We start from the raw sequence: 17,434 nt of genomic DNA, 5'->3' as shown, positions 1-17,434 counted from the left end.
GAGGAATGGAAGGATGTGGCTCAGGCATTCATCAGCCTTCCTTTTCTGTAAAGTCAGCTCTGTGAGCTGGGAGATCTGGTCCTTGAACTCCAAGTACACAAGGCTTCGCAGGCCTGGTGCACAGAAGGTGCTCAACTACACTTTATTTATGTATTTATTTATTATGTTTTGAGATAGGAATGCCACTACATTGCCTGGCCTGGCCCCAAATTGTTGGACTTCAAGTCACCCTCCTACTGCAGAGCCCTTGGGTAACTGGGGTCACAGCTGAGTGACATTTGGGTCACCGCACCTACTATATTTATTTATTTAGTTTCCTCTCTTTAGCACTTTCCTGGCTGGTAGAATTCACTTCGTGTAAACAAGTTCAACCTGCCCCTCCCCAGATCATCCTTGTGAGCTCAGCACTGCTATTTCTCCCACTTCACAGAAAGGAAAACTGAGCCACTGAGAAAATAACTAGCCTGGGGGATGCTTGGCCAGTGAGTCACAGAGCTGGAATCTAAACCTAGACCATCTGTTTGTTTCCAGGGAGGGGGCTTTGGGAGAACCCAGCCCCAGGCTTTCGGTGCACAGGATCAGTCAGGCGTATGAACTCAGTATGTGAGAGGCCATGGACTGTCAGAGCAGTCACAAGTCTCAAGCAGGGCAGCCTGCGCTGAATCCAGCCCCAGATACTCCGCTGCTTTGCCTGTGCTGGGCTCCATCCACCGTGATTTGGGTTCATTGCCAGGAATCAAAATAGAGGTGACTTTGCATATATGAATCCATGTACCCTCCACTGCTCAGCTGCTTAGGCAGAACTCCTTAGAACCTAGGAGTCTGGAGATGGCCTGACAACATAAGGACACTGTCTCTTTAAAAAAAAAACTTCAGGCTGTGGGGTGGTGGTGGTGTACTACTTTAATCCACTTGGGAGGCAGAGGCAGGCAAATCTCTGAGTTCTAGGCTAGCCTGGTCTACAGTTATTATTATTATCATTATTATTAGTAGTAGTAGTAGTATTATAGGTGTTATAATTATATTATAATTTATATAAAATAATCTATATTACAATAATCTTATTATTTTTATTTTGATCTGGGCATGGTGTTATATACCTTTGAACCCAGAGGGCAGAGGAAGTTGAATCTCTGTGAGTTCAAGGCCATCCTGGTGATAGTGAATTTCAGAGTAGCCAGGACTACATAGTAAGAGTCTGTCTCAAAGAATTTGCTCAGACACAACAGTACATACCTGTAATCCCAGCATCTAGGAGATAGAGGATCAAGAGTTCAAGTCCAGGGCTGGAGAGATGGCTCAGCGGTTAAGAGCACTGACTGCTCTTCCAGAGGTCCTGAGTTCAAATCCCAGCAACCACATGGTGGCTCACAACCATCTGTAATGAGATCTGATGCCCTCTTCTGGCGCGTCTGAAGACAGCTAGAGTGTACTCAACGTATATAAAACAAATAAATCTTAAAAAAAAAAAAAAAAAAGAGTTCAAGTCCAGCCTTGGAGATGGAGAGCTCGAAACCAACCTTGGCTATACAAGATCCTGTGTCAAACAATTTAAAAATAAAATAAAATAAAATAGAGGGCCAGTGAGATAGAACAACAGAGCTCCAATTGCTCTTGCAGAAGGCCAGAGTTTAGTTCCCAGCCACCCACATCAAGCAGCTCATAATCACCTTTTAACTCCAGTCGTAGAGGATTTGATGCCGTCTTGTAGACTATGAGGACACCTGCACATACCTACACACACACACACACACACACACAGACAAACACAGGTGCAGAGAGATAAAGACAGAAACAGATAGACAAAGAAACAGACACACACACAGAGTTTAAAGACTGAGGCAAGAGCATTGGCTGTAATTTAATAAGATCCTGTCTCCAAGAACAAAACGAGGGCCAGCAAGATGGCTCAGCAGGCAAAGGCAATTGCTCCAAAGGAGATCCAACCTGAGCTACAGCTCTAGAAACTATATGATAGGAGAGGGCCAACTCTGACCTCTACACACATTGTGGTATGCACAGGCACACATGCACACATGCATGCATGAATGAATGAATGAGTAAAAAGAACTTAAAAAGGAAATTCTGGAATCTCTTGAAAATTGTCAGAGCAGGCCCCTTGCTCACCCACAGATATCTAGCACTGAAGGGTCTGTTCACACGGTGGAACATGAGCTCTCCAGAGAGAGATCATAGTTACTCCTTAGCTTGTAAATGTCTCCATGTCACTAACTGGTCCTGCAGGAGGCTTAGCTGAGACCCAGACCCAGGCCAGAGGTGGGAGCTGGAAACCAGAGTTGGGCACACAGGAAACCCAAACCATTGGCGCTTAGAAAGTCCTTCAAGAAAAAGTAGGTAGAAGTTCCTTCCATGAGCCAATATTGGCTGACATTCCAATGGGACTAACTTCTCATTTCAGAAATGAAAAATCAGTGTTCAGGCAGAGTTCCTGAGGACGTGCCCAGGGTGACATCCAGGTTTCAGGCTTTCAGTCCCTGGCTATTACTGCAGTGAATGAGATTTGTAAAATGCCACTGAGAATACATTATTCAGAAGCTCTTGATAGTGACATCAAATCGATCAGGGCTTTGAACAGAACCCACTTGACCCTGTCAGAGAATCTCCTGTCCTATCTGTCAGGTCACCAAGAGTAGCCACAATGCTGGGGGAGGCACAGCACATGCTGGGCCATCTGGCTGGCTTCGGAAGTCCACTTGGCACCAACCCTGCAAAGGATCGAGGATCGTCTTGGCCAGCCTCATAGGATTCAGAGCACCATGCCCCAGCATAACCCCGAAGAGACAAACAGGGCTATTAGGCCGTGCGTGGGTGGTCCTCTTCGCAGCCACATCACTCTGTCCTAGGGATACCTTCTGCATTGTGTTCAATGTCTGGCAATATACCAGTGATCACACCATAGAACCTGATCAGAGTCCCCTGGCTCTCGGGAATCTTCCTCTTGCCTGCTTGCAAATCCTACATTCATCTATCATGGGCTGTGTGACCTACAGTGAAGAACACAACCACCAATGTGTACTTCATTGTCCTAATCTATACAACCAGACTAAACAAAACACCAGTGTACCACCCCGCCCCCGCTGTGAGGATCCAGTAGAGATGATTCATGGGAAGCAATGAATAGGGTCTCTGGCACAGTCTACCACTGGGCATGTAGAAGTGCTCCTCCTACCCATATGCCCCAGTATAGAAGTGCTGAGGTCTTTCCACTTCTGAGCCTTCACTCACGCTGTTTCTTTCCCACCCAAAGCATGCCCACTAGCCTGCTGCAGCCTGGGACTCAGCCAAAGCTGGAGCCCCAAGCAGGAAGCACCCAGGAGGCTGGTTCCCTAGCAGTGCCCGGCATGTGGCTAGCGCAGAGGATCATGGGAAACCATTGCCGGATGTGGTCTTGGGGAGGTAAGTCCCTGAGCCCCACTTCCTCCTCTCAGAGGGAGCAGACTGCTCCAGAGTCAGGGAGGGAATGTATCAGGGATAGAGGCGTAGCTGTGGGGGACCAGGGACACTTGAGCAAGTGCACACTGCCGTGGCCGTGGCCGAGCCAGCTCCTTGGGGGTTACTGCAGGGCCCTCTTTCTTCCTGGTCTTCTCCTACCGGTATCCCGTCTCCACTCCCCAAGAAAAACATAGGAGGGCACCACCGCCGTAGAAAACAGCTTGGCAGTTCTAGATAAGGTTAGAAAATTCTAGTAAGGCTGAACCCTTGGCCTCTGAGCTAACTACGCTACACGCCCAGGTATTGCCACGAGGAATCCTGCCCCCTTGTACAAGGATGAATGGCTGCACAATTCATGGCAGCTAAAAATGGAAACAGCCTGGTTGTATCAACAGGAAAATAGAAGCTGAGTGATTGCAGCTCTAGCAAAAGGACTCCTGGGATGCGCAGAACCACGAGGGAGCTCTGAATGCACCGGGTGAGAGAAGCCAGACTCCCTGCGGTTTCATTTATATGGAAAAATCAAGACCGAATTGGAGAGCCAGGGCTACCTGAGGGGAAGGGAAAGACAAAGCCCAGAGAACCCTGGGAGGGATGGACTCTAGGGCCTGACCCTACAAGGTCACACAAGTGTTTAGGTTTGGATATCTGAATGCTTTTTCCGGGGAGGTGGGGGGTGAGGGTGGAGGGGTGGGAGGGGGAGGATTCCCAGGTCTTTGATTCTACAGTCCCTGCCCCCACCCCGTTCTTTTTCTCATCCCGCTATGGATCACAATATTTAGCCAAGGGGCTGGAGGGATGTCTCCGAGGTTAAGAAGAATATTGCTCTTGCAGAGAACAGAGTTCAGATCCCAGTGCCCACCTCTAGGGACTCCCATAAGTCTGTAACTACCTGCGGGTGACCTGGTACCCTCTTCTGACCTCCAGCACCAAGCACATACCCACTAACAGACACACATATATACAAATATTTTTTTAATCCTTAAAAACCAATGTTAAGCAAGAAGAAAAAAAAAGGACTGCCTTGAGCTGGGAATATAGTTCAGTAGACACAGTGCTTGCCCAGAACTCACAAAGCTCTGGGTTTGGTCCCAACACTACATAAACTGGACTTGGTAGCAAGGAAAACTGCATTTCTACTGAACATACACAGAAAATGTTCCTGTTATTATTCCCTGAAACATTTGGTAGAATAACTTAATGCAGCATTTATAGTGTATCATGTTATTACAGTTATTATTTGATGGCAATGCCTCCAAGAACCAAGGTCTGGCACAGACAAGGCAAGTGCCCTGCAGGGAGGCCTCCACAGCCCACCTAGAACTGACTAACAGTGTTCAGAGAAGATCAGGTGAGGTTACAAAAATCACCACCTCACCACTACTATATACAAACATTTATAGATAGAGGGAAGGGATGCCACAGAGCCTGAAGATAGAAAAGACTTTAAAAGTTTTTCACACACACACACACACACACACACACACACACACACACACACACGACTCCTGGCACTCCTCTGCTTCAGAGCCTTTGCACCACAGCTCTCTAACGCAGGGTATTTTCCCCCTCAACCCTTCTCAGGTGACTCCTATGACCCTGGCTAACACCCTTGGGGCTCAGCTCTTTTGTCTCCCACCTGGTTTTTCAGCTAGCCACCTGTCCATAGTCCTGAGTCTCCTGTAGGGAGTGGTTCTGCTGCTCTGGTCATGAATGACTGTTGAAGGACCTGTTCCCCAATTGGTTTAGGGGAGATTTAGAGATGTTGAATTGAAAGTGAAGATAAGGCCACGTTAGCCGTGGGAAGCTTAAAGTGTCTGGCCAAAAAAAAAAAAAAACCCCATATTAAAACTAAGTGTGTGTGTGTGTGTGTGTGTGTGTGTGTGTGTGTGTGTGTGTGTGTGTGTGTGAGATCCTCAGATCCGGGATGGCTTCTGGGTGTGTGCAAGAGTGCATCCAGCCAGGAACACAGAGCAGAGCAGTGTAGCAAAAACTACACGCAACAGTCTCCCAGACCCACGGCCTGTGTCCTTCCTTATTTTCAGTCAACCTTGGATACCCAGGTGACCATTTCCCATCCTTTGCCCACTGGCCTGTTTCTATATGTTCCCACTGTTCTACTGCCTATTCCTTGTGGACAGGGCTAGTCTGTGGTTACAGCGCAGCGTCCTGGAGCCTACAGCAGTACTCGCCCACACTGCACTTTGGATGGAGCAGCCCTGCCTGCAGTCACACAAACTACCACACGTGTGCTCAGGACAGAAGGGGCCAGTCTTCAGCACTATGCATACGAGTCCATCCACAGAACCCCTTCCTCTCCTTACCTTCCCTGCAGGCCCCTGAATTCATGTCCTGAACAGATCTTGAGGGGCCTCACTTTCCCCATACGTGGCAAGTTTCACCCGCCTCTCACAAACTGAAATTCAAAAGGTGTCAGTTAATCTCCAGATTATTACCACCGTGAAGATGTGATTGAATCAGTTTGGGGTAGGGATAGATTTCCTATTTTCTTTCTATCTTGGGATACAGGGACCCAGGCCCATTCCAAGTGGCTTCTTAGGTCACTTGGATTCAGCAGTGCAGAAAGGGGTCTTCAGAGGCTGGCCCCAAGCCAAGATATGAAGGAACTGGGATGTGAAAGAGAGTATTAGTCTCCACCCAAACTTCCTGAGTCTGAAACTAGGGTGGATGTGGAGAGGTTGATCCCACGAGGGAAACTCTTTAGGGGTTTCCCTGATGCTCAAGTTTGAGAGCCACTGCTCTGGGAAGTAGACTGGTTCTGTCTGTCTGTCTAAATTTTTATGAGTATTTTGCCTCTAGGCATATATTTGCACCACGTATGCTCTTGGTGCTAAAGAGGGCACGAGGTCCCCTGAAACTGGAGTTATAGGAGATTGTGAAGCACCGTGTGGATACTAGAACTAACATCTGGGTCCTCGGTAAGAGCAGCAAGTGCCGTTAATCACTCCACCATCTCTCCAGCCCCTGAGCAGGTGCTTTTTGCCTCAGCAGCTCACAGAAGCACCCACTCGGATAGTTTAAGAAACCCTGACACAGGGTTGGGATCGAGCACAATGGCAGAGTGCTTGCCAGAGCCAGAGGCCCTGGATAGCGTCCCCAGAACCACAGAAGAAAGCCTGGTGCTAACTGGGCATGGTGACACACACCCTTTGACCCCAGCACTTAAGAGGCAGAGTCAGGGGCTGGAGAGTTGGCTCAGCGGTTAAGAGCACCCGACTACTCTTCCAGAGGTCCTGAGTTCAATTCCCAGCAACACATGGTGGCTCACAACCATCTGTAAAGAGATCCGATGCCCTCTTCTGGTGTGTCTGAAGACAGCGACAGTGTACTTATATATAATAAATGAATAAATCTTTAAAAAAAAAAAAAGAGGCAGAGTCAGTAGGAACTCAGCAAGTTCAAGACCAGCCTGGTGTACATAGGGAGTTCCAGGATAGTCAGGACTACAAGAGAGAGCCTGTTTCAAACAAACAAACAAACAAAAAAACAAACAAACCACCCAGAAACCAAAAACCAAAAACATAAAGCAAGATATAAACAAATAAAAATAGAAAAATGAAATGCTGATGTCTGCTCCTCAGCAGAAATTCCAGTTTAATTGGATGTGAAACTATTTTTTATACTTATTTAGACAAGGTGTCATACATCCCAGGTTAACCTCAAGTCCACAGCAATCATCCGCCCCCTCCCCCAGGTGCTGGGATTACAGGTATGAACCACCATGTTTGGTTTGCTTTATTGTTAAATAAGCTTTCCAAATAATGTGAATGGCTCATCGGGACTCAGAAGTCTTGGCCCAGGGGTGCTGGGCACCCTGTAACATCATAGCTGCCCAGACGTACCCAGGCAGGCCCACTTCCTCTGCCTAATTCCTTCACATTCTTGCTGGAGCCTCTCTGAGGCTGCCTTCTTATATTTGGGTATTTCCCCTCCCTTCCTAACACAACAATTCAAAATATTCCTAGCCTCCAGACAATAAACAAAGCCAGGGAGGCTGCTTTCCTCCTTGTGCCCACTTATGGCCTGATCCAAGGCCTCCCTGATTGGGTATTCAGGCCATTGGGACTGGTCATCTGAGCCTGGGCGGAGTGGGCCAATTTTCATTGCTACAGCCCCAGAACCCCTCAACTCTTACATGACCCCAGGCACACCCCCAACACCACTTCCCAAAGGAAACAGAGTCTGCAAGGGTGAATTATTTGTGCTAAGACACACAGCAAGACTGATAAGGCCCCTCTGGCTTGAGGTTTCCAGCTTTGGGGCAGATGTGGGCTTTGGACTCAACAGACAGCTGTATGGTCTTGGATTCTGTCCCTTGTCAGCTGTTACCTTAGACAAGAGACCAGCCTCCGGGCTAAGCCTCTGAGCACTTGTTTGCAAATGAAGTTGGCTGCAGAGCCTCAGATGAGGTCACTGTGAAGGCCCGGGTCTGCATAGGACCAATGCTCAGAATTATTACTGTCATTCTTGAATGTTTTTGTCATGACAGCATAACTAGTAGAAATGAACAAAGAGCCCCCCAGGGGACGACAGTGGGATGAGGGGATGGGGGAGGGGAGGTTCAATGCCTAGTATGCATGTGTGCAATCCCAGTGATGGGGGAGGCCAAAGACTCAGAAGCTCTAAGTCACCATCGGCTACATAGTAAGTTCGAAGCATGCCCGAGATACGTGAGATTCAGTTAATAAGAAAAAGAAGACAGTGTAGGGAGAAGAGTCGGGGAGAGGAAGAGGCAAGAGTAAAAGTTAGGTCACCAGGGGTTGGGGATTTAGCTCAGTGGTAGAGCGTTTGCCTAGCAAGCACAAGGCCCTGGGTTCGGTCCCTAGCTTGGGGGTGGGGGGAGAAAAGAAAAAAAAAAGTTAGGTTACTTAGGACTTCCTGGTAGCAGTCATCCCCAAGAGTGACTTTTATCTGGCTCCTCCTGCCTCAGTCAAGCTTTAACTCTAGTTATAACTGGTTGGGGTCTGTCCTCCCCCACTACCCCTTCCTGGGAATGGAGGCTGGACCTTAGGGGAGCTAGGCAGCAATTTCTTTACCACCCATCTCCATCCTCAGCTACTAGGTGCCTTTAAGCCCATTATTTTCTGCCTGTGTGTTGAAAGGCTGGGAGTCCCGCCTTTATTCCATACATCACGGCTCTTCATGTATCATTGGTGGAGAAATGGTGGTGATACATGACACACATCACCCCTAATACTGCATAGACCAGGCAGGGGTGCAGGGTAACTGGAAAAGCCCTGGACTGTTCACTTGGATATGTGATCAATGTGTGGATAGCTCTCCCTGCACAGACACTGCTTTTCCCACAAGTGGTTCAGCCAGACAAGAAAGATAAAAATCTGAAGGTGTCCCTTAGGCTGTTGTCTTCAGCCCGAGACAACTTTTTGCCCAGGCACCATCCCTTGAAGAAATGTCAACTTTTTGCAATCCACCCAGACACCACCACCACTGGTTAGAACACACAGGGCAATCTGTTAGTTTGGCCTTTAGAATTTATGGCCATACTCTATGTCCCAGCCACCGATGCATAAGGAAAGCACCTAAGCGCTGTCCTAACTGTGCTGTGTGAGGACAGATCACCCAACCTTTCTGGGTCAGAATTTCCTGAGATGCAATGACAAAATGTGTGTGTGTGGGTAGGGGGCGGGGGTGCCTACCCATGGAAGCTCCAATCACTAGAAATAACTCCAGCTAATAAGGGAGTTTTTCTCTTTTCAATTAGAAGCTCCTCGAGCTAGGTGCCTCATGTCGACACCCTTTGCGACCTATTCCGTTCTGTGCCTTTATTTTTTATTTAATCATTTGTACCCAGGCTAAGGCAAATACCTCCAGCTCCCACCTCCTTTTCTAACAGTGCCATCCCCAGAGAGGCGCCATCTGGTGATCGCATCCAGCTAGGTGGGTGTCTTTCCATGGTCTTCGTTTTTTATGGGGAGTTTGTTTACTTTTGTAAAATGTGTGTGTACCAGCGGTATGAACCTGTATTTGGAAAAGAAGATCAGTGGAGGTAATCTGTGAGGCCCCGAAGTTCTGCTGTAACCTCCGGGGATCTGTTCTGCTCCTCTAGAGGCCTACAGTCCCAAGATACTACCCCACCTCTGCTGGGGCTCTCAGCACTGTTTGTGTTCTCATCTAGGTTTATACTGGCCGCCATCATCCCTTGGTCTTCCTGGTCAGCATCTCTCTATCTCTTTCCTGCCTCTACCTCTGTGCGGATTTTCCCCAATAGATCTGCATCACCATCTGGTCATCCTCTGCGTCAGGCCCTGTGAGTGCATTTCCTTCTTGTTTCAGGGAGAAATTCTTCCCGTAGCCCAGGCTGGTCTCCAGCTGCTTATACAGCCAAGGATGACTTTGAACTTCTGAACCTCTTGCCTCCTCCTGCGTGTGGAGGTTACAGGTGTGCACCACCATGCCCCAGTTCAGGCCCTGACAGGGATCCAACCAAGAATTCCAATCTTCCTAGTCAAGCCCTATCCACTGAACTACATCCCTAGACCATTTTCCTGTCCCTCAAAATACTCTGAAAAACTAAAATGTAAAAATAATCTAAGGAGGGACTGAGGGAAATGGCTTAGTGGTTAAGAGTACTGTTCTCAGGGCTGGAGAGATGGCTCGGCAATTGAGAGCACTGACTGCTCTTCCAGAGGTCCTGAGTTCAAATCCCAGCAACCACACAGTGGCTCCCAACCATCCATAATGGGATCTGTTGCCCTCTTCTGGTGTGTCTGAAGACAGCTACAGTGTGTGCGTATAAATTAAATCTTGAGAGAGCAAAAGCAAGAGCGAGAGAGAAATTGCTCTCAAAGACCCAAGTTCAGGTTTGAACAGCTAGCTTCGGGAGATCTGGATATCCGTCCCCAGTAAGCACACTCATACACACAGTAAAAAATAAAACTAAATCTTTTATTAGGGAAGCAGAGGCAGGCAGATCTTCGTGAGTTCCAGGATAATCAGGACTGTCATTGAGAGACCCTGTCTCAAAAAAACCAAAAACCCAAAACAACAAAACGTTTAAAAACAAAACTAATTTAGGGGCTGGGAATGTAGATCAGTTGGTAGAGTGCTTGCCTAGAACAGGTACACACTCCTGTACTCTGTTTGGAAGGCAAGAACCTGGATAATCTGGCAGGCGGGCCAGGAAGGAGGGGGCGGAGGCTGCAGGAATGCTCCCGCTCCCATACTCCAGGAGGAGCATCCTCAGCACCCTCCTCCCTCTGCTTTCCAATCAGATCCTCACAGTGACCCAAGGCGGATGCTGTAAGCCTGCCGCCTCACCAATAGGGCTTGAAGCCTGTGACACCTAGAAGAGGCCGACACGGGCAGGATCCTGCCCATCTGACCCCAGGGCACTCAGGAAGAGAGTCTGTGCCTGGGATCAAGAATTTGTGGCTGACGGAAATTGGGGCCCAGGACTGTTTCAGACCTGATTCAGGCCTTGTCACCTGGTCCGAGTAGCCTGGCATTCTAGAGTTGCGCAGGGCCTCCTCCTTCTTCCAGCTCCTCAATAAGGCTTAAATGTCCCCTTGTGATCAAAGCTACCTCAAGTCCTTCAGGCCCAGAGCACTCTGGGAGAATACAGTCTCCTCTGAGCTGCACCTCAACCTCACCTTAGCTTGCTGTCCTGGAGTCCTTGAGAAGTGTTTGCTGTGAACAGAAGCAGACAAGCTTGATGGAGTGACTGGGGAGTATTAGTATCTTCTGAAAGTGCCATGCAGATTTAAAGTAAGAATATTTTGCCCAGAGTGGTGACCCACACCCTTAATCCCAACACTCAGGAGACAGAAGCCAGTGAATCTCTGAATAAAGCCAGCCTGGTCTCCATAGTGAGTTTCAGGACATCAGGACGATGGAGAGAAACCCTGTCTTAAAAACCAAACCGTATATTTTAAAATAATCATATAATAATCCGGATTTATGTCTTCCAAAGAGCCCCAGAGTGGACCTGCTAAGGTGTGCTGCTTTGCTCTTTGTCTTTGCTCTTTGAAACAATCCTGACCCTCCTAACAGCTGAGGATGACCTTACCTTCTGCTGCTCCTGTCTCCGCCTCCCGGTGCTGCGGTTCCACCACACCTGGTTTATACAGCACTGGGGATTGAACCCAGGACCTCCTGGATGCTAGACAAGCACTCTGCCATCAGATCCACATTCCAGCCCCTAAATTAGTCTTTGTTTTTCAAGAAGACTAAGTTTTAAGTCTTGTTTTAAATCTGTACAGTGCCCACAGAAGGTCCTGGAGGATTCTTACAGCCTGGAGGCATTGCCTCAGTCAGAGTGGAGCTGACTTCAGAAGGCGGATCCTTTAGGGACAGAGGCCCCAGTGAGGTGGGAAGGAAACTTTAGCCAGGGCCTCTCCAGACAAAGTGCAGCTCTGAGTTGTAGCTGCCCCACTGTGCTGCCCACACTCTCCCTAGAGCCTTCTCTGAAGATACCCAGGGCTCTCACTCTTCAGACCCTGTGAGTTTTTGCCATAGTTGAGGCCTAGTACTGCCTCTGACCACACATTTGTCTACCTTTGACACAACTCACCTCCAGGACAACTTCAGGAAGCAGCTGCCACATCCTACTGGGAGTGTCCTGCTAGCCAATGACCTGTCCCATGCAGAGAGGGGGGTGGTTTCAATGTCATAGCCCATTATGTAGATTGTAATTGCTTAGTTTGCTCTCCTGGGCAGGATTCAGGAATCCAATGTCTCATAGATTCATGTATAAAAGCAAATATTGAATGCTAGAGAGAGAGCTCAATGGTAAAGAGCACTGACTAATCTTCCAGAGGTTCTGAGTTTGATTCCTTGGGGTTCACAACCATTTGTAACACTAGTTCAGGGGATTTCTCCTGGCCTCAGTGACACAGGTAGTATATTGCCACCCAGGCAGGTAAACACTTACATACAAAAATACCAAAATTACACACACACACACACACACACACACACACACACACACACGCACACACGCACACACACACACATATATATATGTATACACATATATACACACATATACACTTAAGCGCGTGCACACACACACACACCACATCCCAGAACAAAAAGAGTTTAAAGTTCTAAAAAAAGGAAAAGTGAAATATTGTAGCTTTCTGGTCCCACAGGACTGCGTGGGGGAGACCATTATTGCTACAATGTACCAATTTCTCAGTCAAGGAAAGGGTTTCAAAGGCTGTGTTGTTACTTTTAATGTTGCTATCATAAAATATCCTGATCATATCAGTTTAAGGAAGAAAGGGTTTAGTTTGGCTCACAGTTCAAGCATTATGACAGGGAACCATGGCAACAGGAGCCTGAGGCAGCTGGTCTCATTGTGTCCACAGTCCGGGAGCAGAGAGAGGTGAATGCCTGTGCTCTCCTCCTTTTCATTCAGTCTGGGACACCAGCCAAGGAATGGTGCCACTGCAGCCCAGTGGGAAAACCCACTGGGTTCTAGAGAACCCCTCACAGGCATGCCTGGAGGCTTGTCTCAGTAGGGGACTCTAGATTCTGTCAAATTAACGTTTCCTCTAACAGGAGTCACAGAGGCAGCTAGTCTGGGCAGGGCCCAAGGTTATTATGACTCAGGAACCCTGGCTCAGCTTCTTGATAGTGCTTTCTGTTACTTACTGCTGTCTGATTGATTGTGCTTGTGGACTGAGAAGTATGAAATGCTGAAGGGACCGGGGATGGGGAAGAGGGGTTGGGGGGGGTGGAGGTGGAAGGTGCCTCTGCTCTTAGTAAAATGAGTCCCTCAAGCCACCAGATCTCTGTCCATGCCATAGCTTTTCCATTTTAACTTTTTTTTGTTGTTTTTTGAGACAGGGTCTCCTGTAACCCTGGCTGGCTCAGATTCACTATGTAGCTGGGATTCACTATGTAGCACCATGAATCAACCTTGGTCTCCACCTCTCTTCTAAGCCTCTGTCTCCCTAGCTCCCTCAATGGCTTCCCATCATCTGCTCTGACATGGTGGTAAATCTAGAAACTCCTCCTTTCCAGATCTCTGCCTCCCTCCTTGTCCAATTGTGCTCAGCACCTTGCCTTGTACCCCCACCTTGTCCCCACTTTCTTATTCCTTTAGCCTCTACGAAAATGTAAATCCCTTCTACTGCCCAAGCACGGCTGCCATACCGCCATACTGTGCTGCCTCTCCCGGATGCTCACAGCCCATTGTCTGACTCACTCCTGAAGCTCCCTTTTGCATGCAGTCAAGGACAACATTGTAGAGTCAGTTCTCTTCTCCCACAGTAAATTCTAGGGCTGGAGCTCAGGTCATCAGGCATTCCTGACCGACACTTTCACCAGCTAAGCCACTTCTGGTGCTTTAAAAACTGAACTCTTGGCCCTGAGCACACTAGGTAAGCACTCTCAGCCCCTGAGCCTCTCCCCAGCCCTTTTATTTTTCCAGGAGGCAAAGTTGTCCTTGGCTACAACCAGCCCCAATTCCTCCGTAGATGGCTTATAGCACCAGGCAGCCATGGGCCGAGATCTGTGAAACCATAATCCAAAGCAACTCTTTTTATTAGTCAACTCTCTTAAGTGTCTTCTTTCAGGGAGAGCTCTGACTGAAGCTCTCATCTCTCCTGTAGAAGTGTTCCTTACCTGTGCTCGCTTCGGCAGCACATATACTAAAGAAGTGTTCCTTACCCTCTTTCTGGGAAAACTCTGACTCCACTGAGGCAGTCACAGATAGGTTTCTGCTCCCACAGTTTGGCCAGGCTGGTTTTGATCTTCATGTGATTAGGTTATATAATGTGTTTGATTTTTTTTTCCTTAGCAGAAGGGTGCAAGATGGAGAGACTAGTGAAGGTAGGAATGTGTGTGTACTCGAGAGTGGGTGTATGAGCAAGTGTGTGAGTGTGTGGAAGCATTGTGTGATTGTATATACATGTGTGTATGAATACATATATGTATGCATGTGTGGAAGCATTGTGATTGTATATATGTGTATGTATGAATGCATATGTGTATGCATGCATATATCATGAATGTGGTTGTGTATATGTGTATGTATGACTATATGTGTATGCATGTGTGTATGTGTGTGTTCTGTAGCAGTCTAATCATTAGTTGCTGTGTAGCAAGTGTCTGCTCTATGGATAAGCACGTTTCTGGTTCTGCTGTTTTGAGAGACATTTGCTCCAAGGTCAGGGTGCAGATAATAGTGAAGAGCTGGTCTTGGGTTTGGAACCCTTTCATCCTCCACTTCCCCAGTGCTGGGATTGCAGTCTACTCAGGTCGCCCCCTAATTTAATATAAACTAAGTTAATAAGAATCCCAGCAGCCCTCAGGAAATAAGAGGATCACCAAAAGTCCAAGGGTAGCCCGATCTACATTGGGAGTTCCAGTAGCCATGACTACATAGCAAGAGCCTACCTAAAGTTTTATTTTTAATAACTTATTTTTATTTTATGTATATTGGTGTTTTGCCTGAGAGTATGTCTGTGTGAGGGTGTCAGATTCCCCCAGAACTGGTGTTACAGGTTGTGAGTTGCTGTGTAGGTACTGGGAATTGAACCTGGGTCCTCTGGAAAAATAGCTAGTGCTCTTAACTGCTGAAGCATCTCTCCAGCCCACTTTACTGAAGTTTTAAAAGCAAAATAATGGGGCTGGAGAGATGGCTCAGCGGTTAAGAACACAGGCTGGTCTTGCAGAAGACCGGAGTTCAATTCTCAGCATCCACTTGAGATCTCACAACCATATGTAACTCAAGTTCTGGGAAATCTGATGCCTTCTTTTGGCCTCCATGAGCACCAAGCCCCAAGACTTCAGTAAGACAAAATATATAAAATAAAATAAATGTTTAAAATTTGAAATATCTCATGATTTAAGTAGTAGATGCACAACATTTTAAAAAATAAAAATACAACAACAAATAGTAGTAAAGATGTCATAAATAGGCCCGTGTTTCTTTTGTCCCATCCCAGTATTAGTTCATCTGGTTATAGGGGTCTTTGTTGTTGTTGTTGTTTTGCTGTGTATCCTTGGCTATCCTCGGACTCATTCTGTAGATCAGGCTGCCCTAGAACGCATAGAGATCTGCCTGCCTCTGCGTCCCAAGTGCTGTAGCTAAAGGAGTGTGCCACTACTGTCTGTGTTACTGTAATCTTAAGTTAGTCCAGTGACTAATCAATAGTCAGGACAACTCTGAAGCCAAACAGTGCTGTGTAATCAGACCCTGCCTCCAAGGGCGGCGCAGAGAAGGCAGGAATGGTGGTACATGCCTCCAGTGTGCCTGATCCCAGCTCTCAGAAGGCAGTTTGAAGCCAACCTAGCCTACATAGCAAGTTCCAGCACAGTCAGAGCTACATAAAGAGAGATCCTGCAGAGAGAGAGGGACGGGGGTGGGGTGGGGGTGGGGGCAGAGACAGAGACAGAGACACAGAGAGAGAGACAGAGAGACAGAGACAGAGAGACAGAGAGCCACAGAGTGTTTGATATTGGTGCTTTATTTTACAATGCTGGGGAGAGATCCTACAGAGAAAGAGGTGGGGTGGGAGAGGAAGGGAGCCAGAGCCACAGAAAGCCACAGATTAGTAGGTGTTGGTGTTTTGTTTTACAGTGCTGGGGATGAAACTCCAGCATGTCAGGGAAGTGTCTGCCCCTGAGCTAACTCTTAGAGAAGTCTTACTTTTGTTTGGTTTGTCTAAGTTATATGTATGTGTGCATGTCTGTGCACGTGAGTGAGGTAGGGCCAGAAGAGGCCAGAAGAGAGCATTGGTTCCTCTGGAGTTGCAGTTAAAGGAAGTTCTTAGTTACCTGTTACAGGTGCTGGAAACTGAACCTCTACAAGAGCAGTGCACACTTTTAACAGCTGAGACATCTCTCCAACCACTTTTTTTTTTAAGATTTATTTATTTTATAAATAAGTACACTGTAGCTGTCTTCAGACACACCAGAAGAGGGCGTCAGATCTCTTACATTACAGATGCACCATGTGGTTGCTGGGATTTGAACTCAGGACCTCTGGAAGAGCAGTCAGTGCTCTTAACCACTGAGCCATCTCTCTAGCCCCCAACTGTTTGTTTTAAAACAGAATCTCACTTGGTTACCCAGGCAGGCCTACTTATTCACTGTGCAGTCCAGACTAGTTTCAAACTTAAAGCAATCCTCCTGTCTCAGACTAGGGAATGATGGGAGTACAGTTTCAAGCCACATCTGACTTCAAATCTTGGATACTGTGTGAGAGTCAGTGCAAGGTTTTGATCAGCAAAGCGACAAGATGTAATTGATTGATTGGTTGACTGACTGATTGGAAAGACCATGTGGAGAACTGTAATGTCACCATGGGCCAAGGGCAAAACTATGGGAGCCTCATGAGAAACTGCATCACTTGCTAAAACACAATGTGGCAGAAGTGTGCTGAGCTCTTGAGTACAGAGGCACCAGCCCTAGAGAGCTTAGCCCATGTTAGCAGCTGGAGTTGTATGTCTAGAGGGCCAGATGCACAGTTGGTTCACTTCCCGGGGCCTGGCTCTGGGACCACATAGGGGAGGGGCATAGCCTGCCTGGGCACCTGAATTCTGGGAAAGGGAACGACTTCCAGGTTGGATGCTGCAATAAAAAGAACACCCTAACCTGTTTCCCAGCAGGTCTTGCACCAACCCCTAATGAAGAGTGTGCCAAGGCTGGGTGTATAGCTCAATGGTAGAGGGTCCTGGGGCGTTGGGGTGGGGAGAATGGTGTTCCCAGCACTGCAAAGAAAAAAAGTCCTAAGAACCTTCTCAATGCCTTCTGGAACACCACTGTATCGTATGGAAGCAGCTTGACATGGCTGCAGCCATCTCGAGTCATGAGAAACCCCGGGCTCCCTTTTTCTGCATAGCCTCCCAGCAAACCACAAACAGATAAAGCCTTTCCGGCCTCACAGGTCTTAATCAGTGACTCTCCCAGATCCTAAGATAAGGAGATATATTCTAGCCAATGGAAGCCCCTTAAATCCACTCGGACTTCTGATGAGGCAACGATGCTG

The 17,434-nt window shown here is 47.7% G+C and overlaps 1 long non-coding RNA gene across 10 annotated transcripts in view; it reads left to right on the top strand.

Moving 5' to 3' along the window:
* The window catches only part of LOC102548902 (uncharacterized), a 35,440-nt gene that overhangs the window by 7,498 nt on the left and 10,508 nt on the right, over positions 1-17,434 (top strand). For 3 of the 10 annotated variants that reach the window (XR_010066220.1, XR_010066214.1, XR_005503735.2), the window contains exons 3-5: positions 532-747; positions 3,269-3,417; positions 3,849-3,931. This is a non-coding gene — a long non-coding RNA (uncharacterized LOC102548902). Of the gene's footprint in view, positions 1-531; positions 748-3,268; positions 9,743-17,434 lie in introns of all 10 variants that reach the window. The other 7 variants (XR_010066221.1, XR_010066216.1, XR_010066219.1 and 4 more) reach the window with 5 other exon arrangements.

This window comes from Rattus norvegicus, chromosome 4, assembly GCF_036323735.1.
Source record: "Rattus norvegicus strain BN/NHsdMcwi chromosome 4, GRCr8, whole genome shotgun sequence".
Taxonomy (NCBI): domain Eukaryota; kingdom Metazoa; phylum Chordata; class Mammalia; order Rodentia; family Muridae; genus Rattus; species Rattus norvegicus.
Note: the sequence above shows the minus strand (reverse complement) of the source record. Positions and strands in the feature narration are given on the sequence as shown.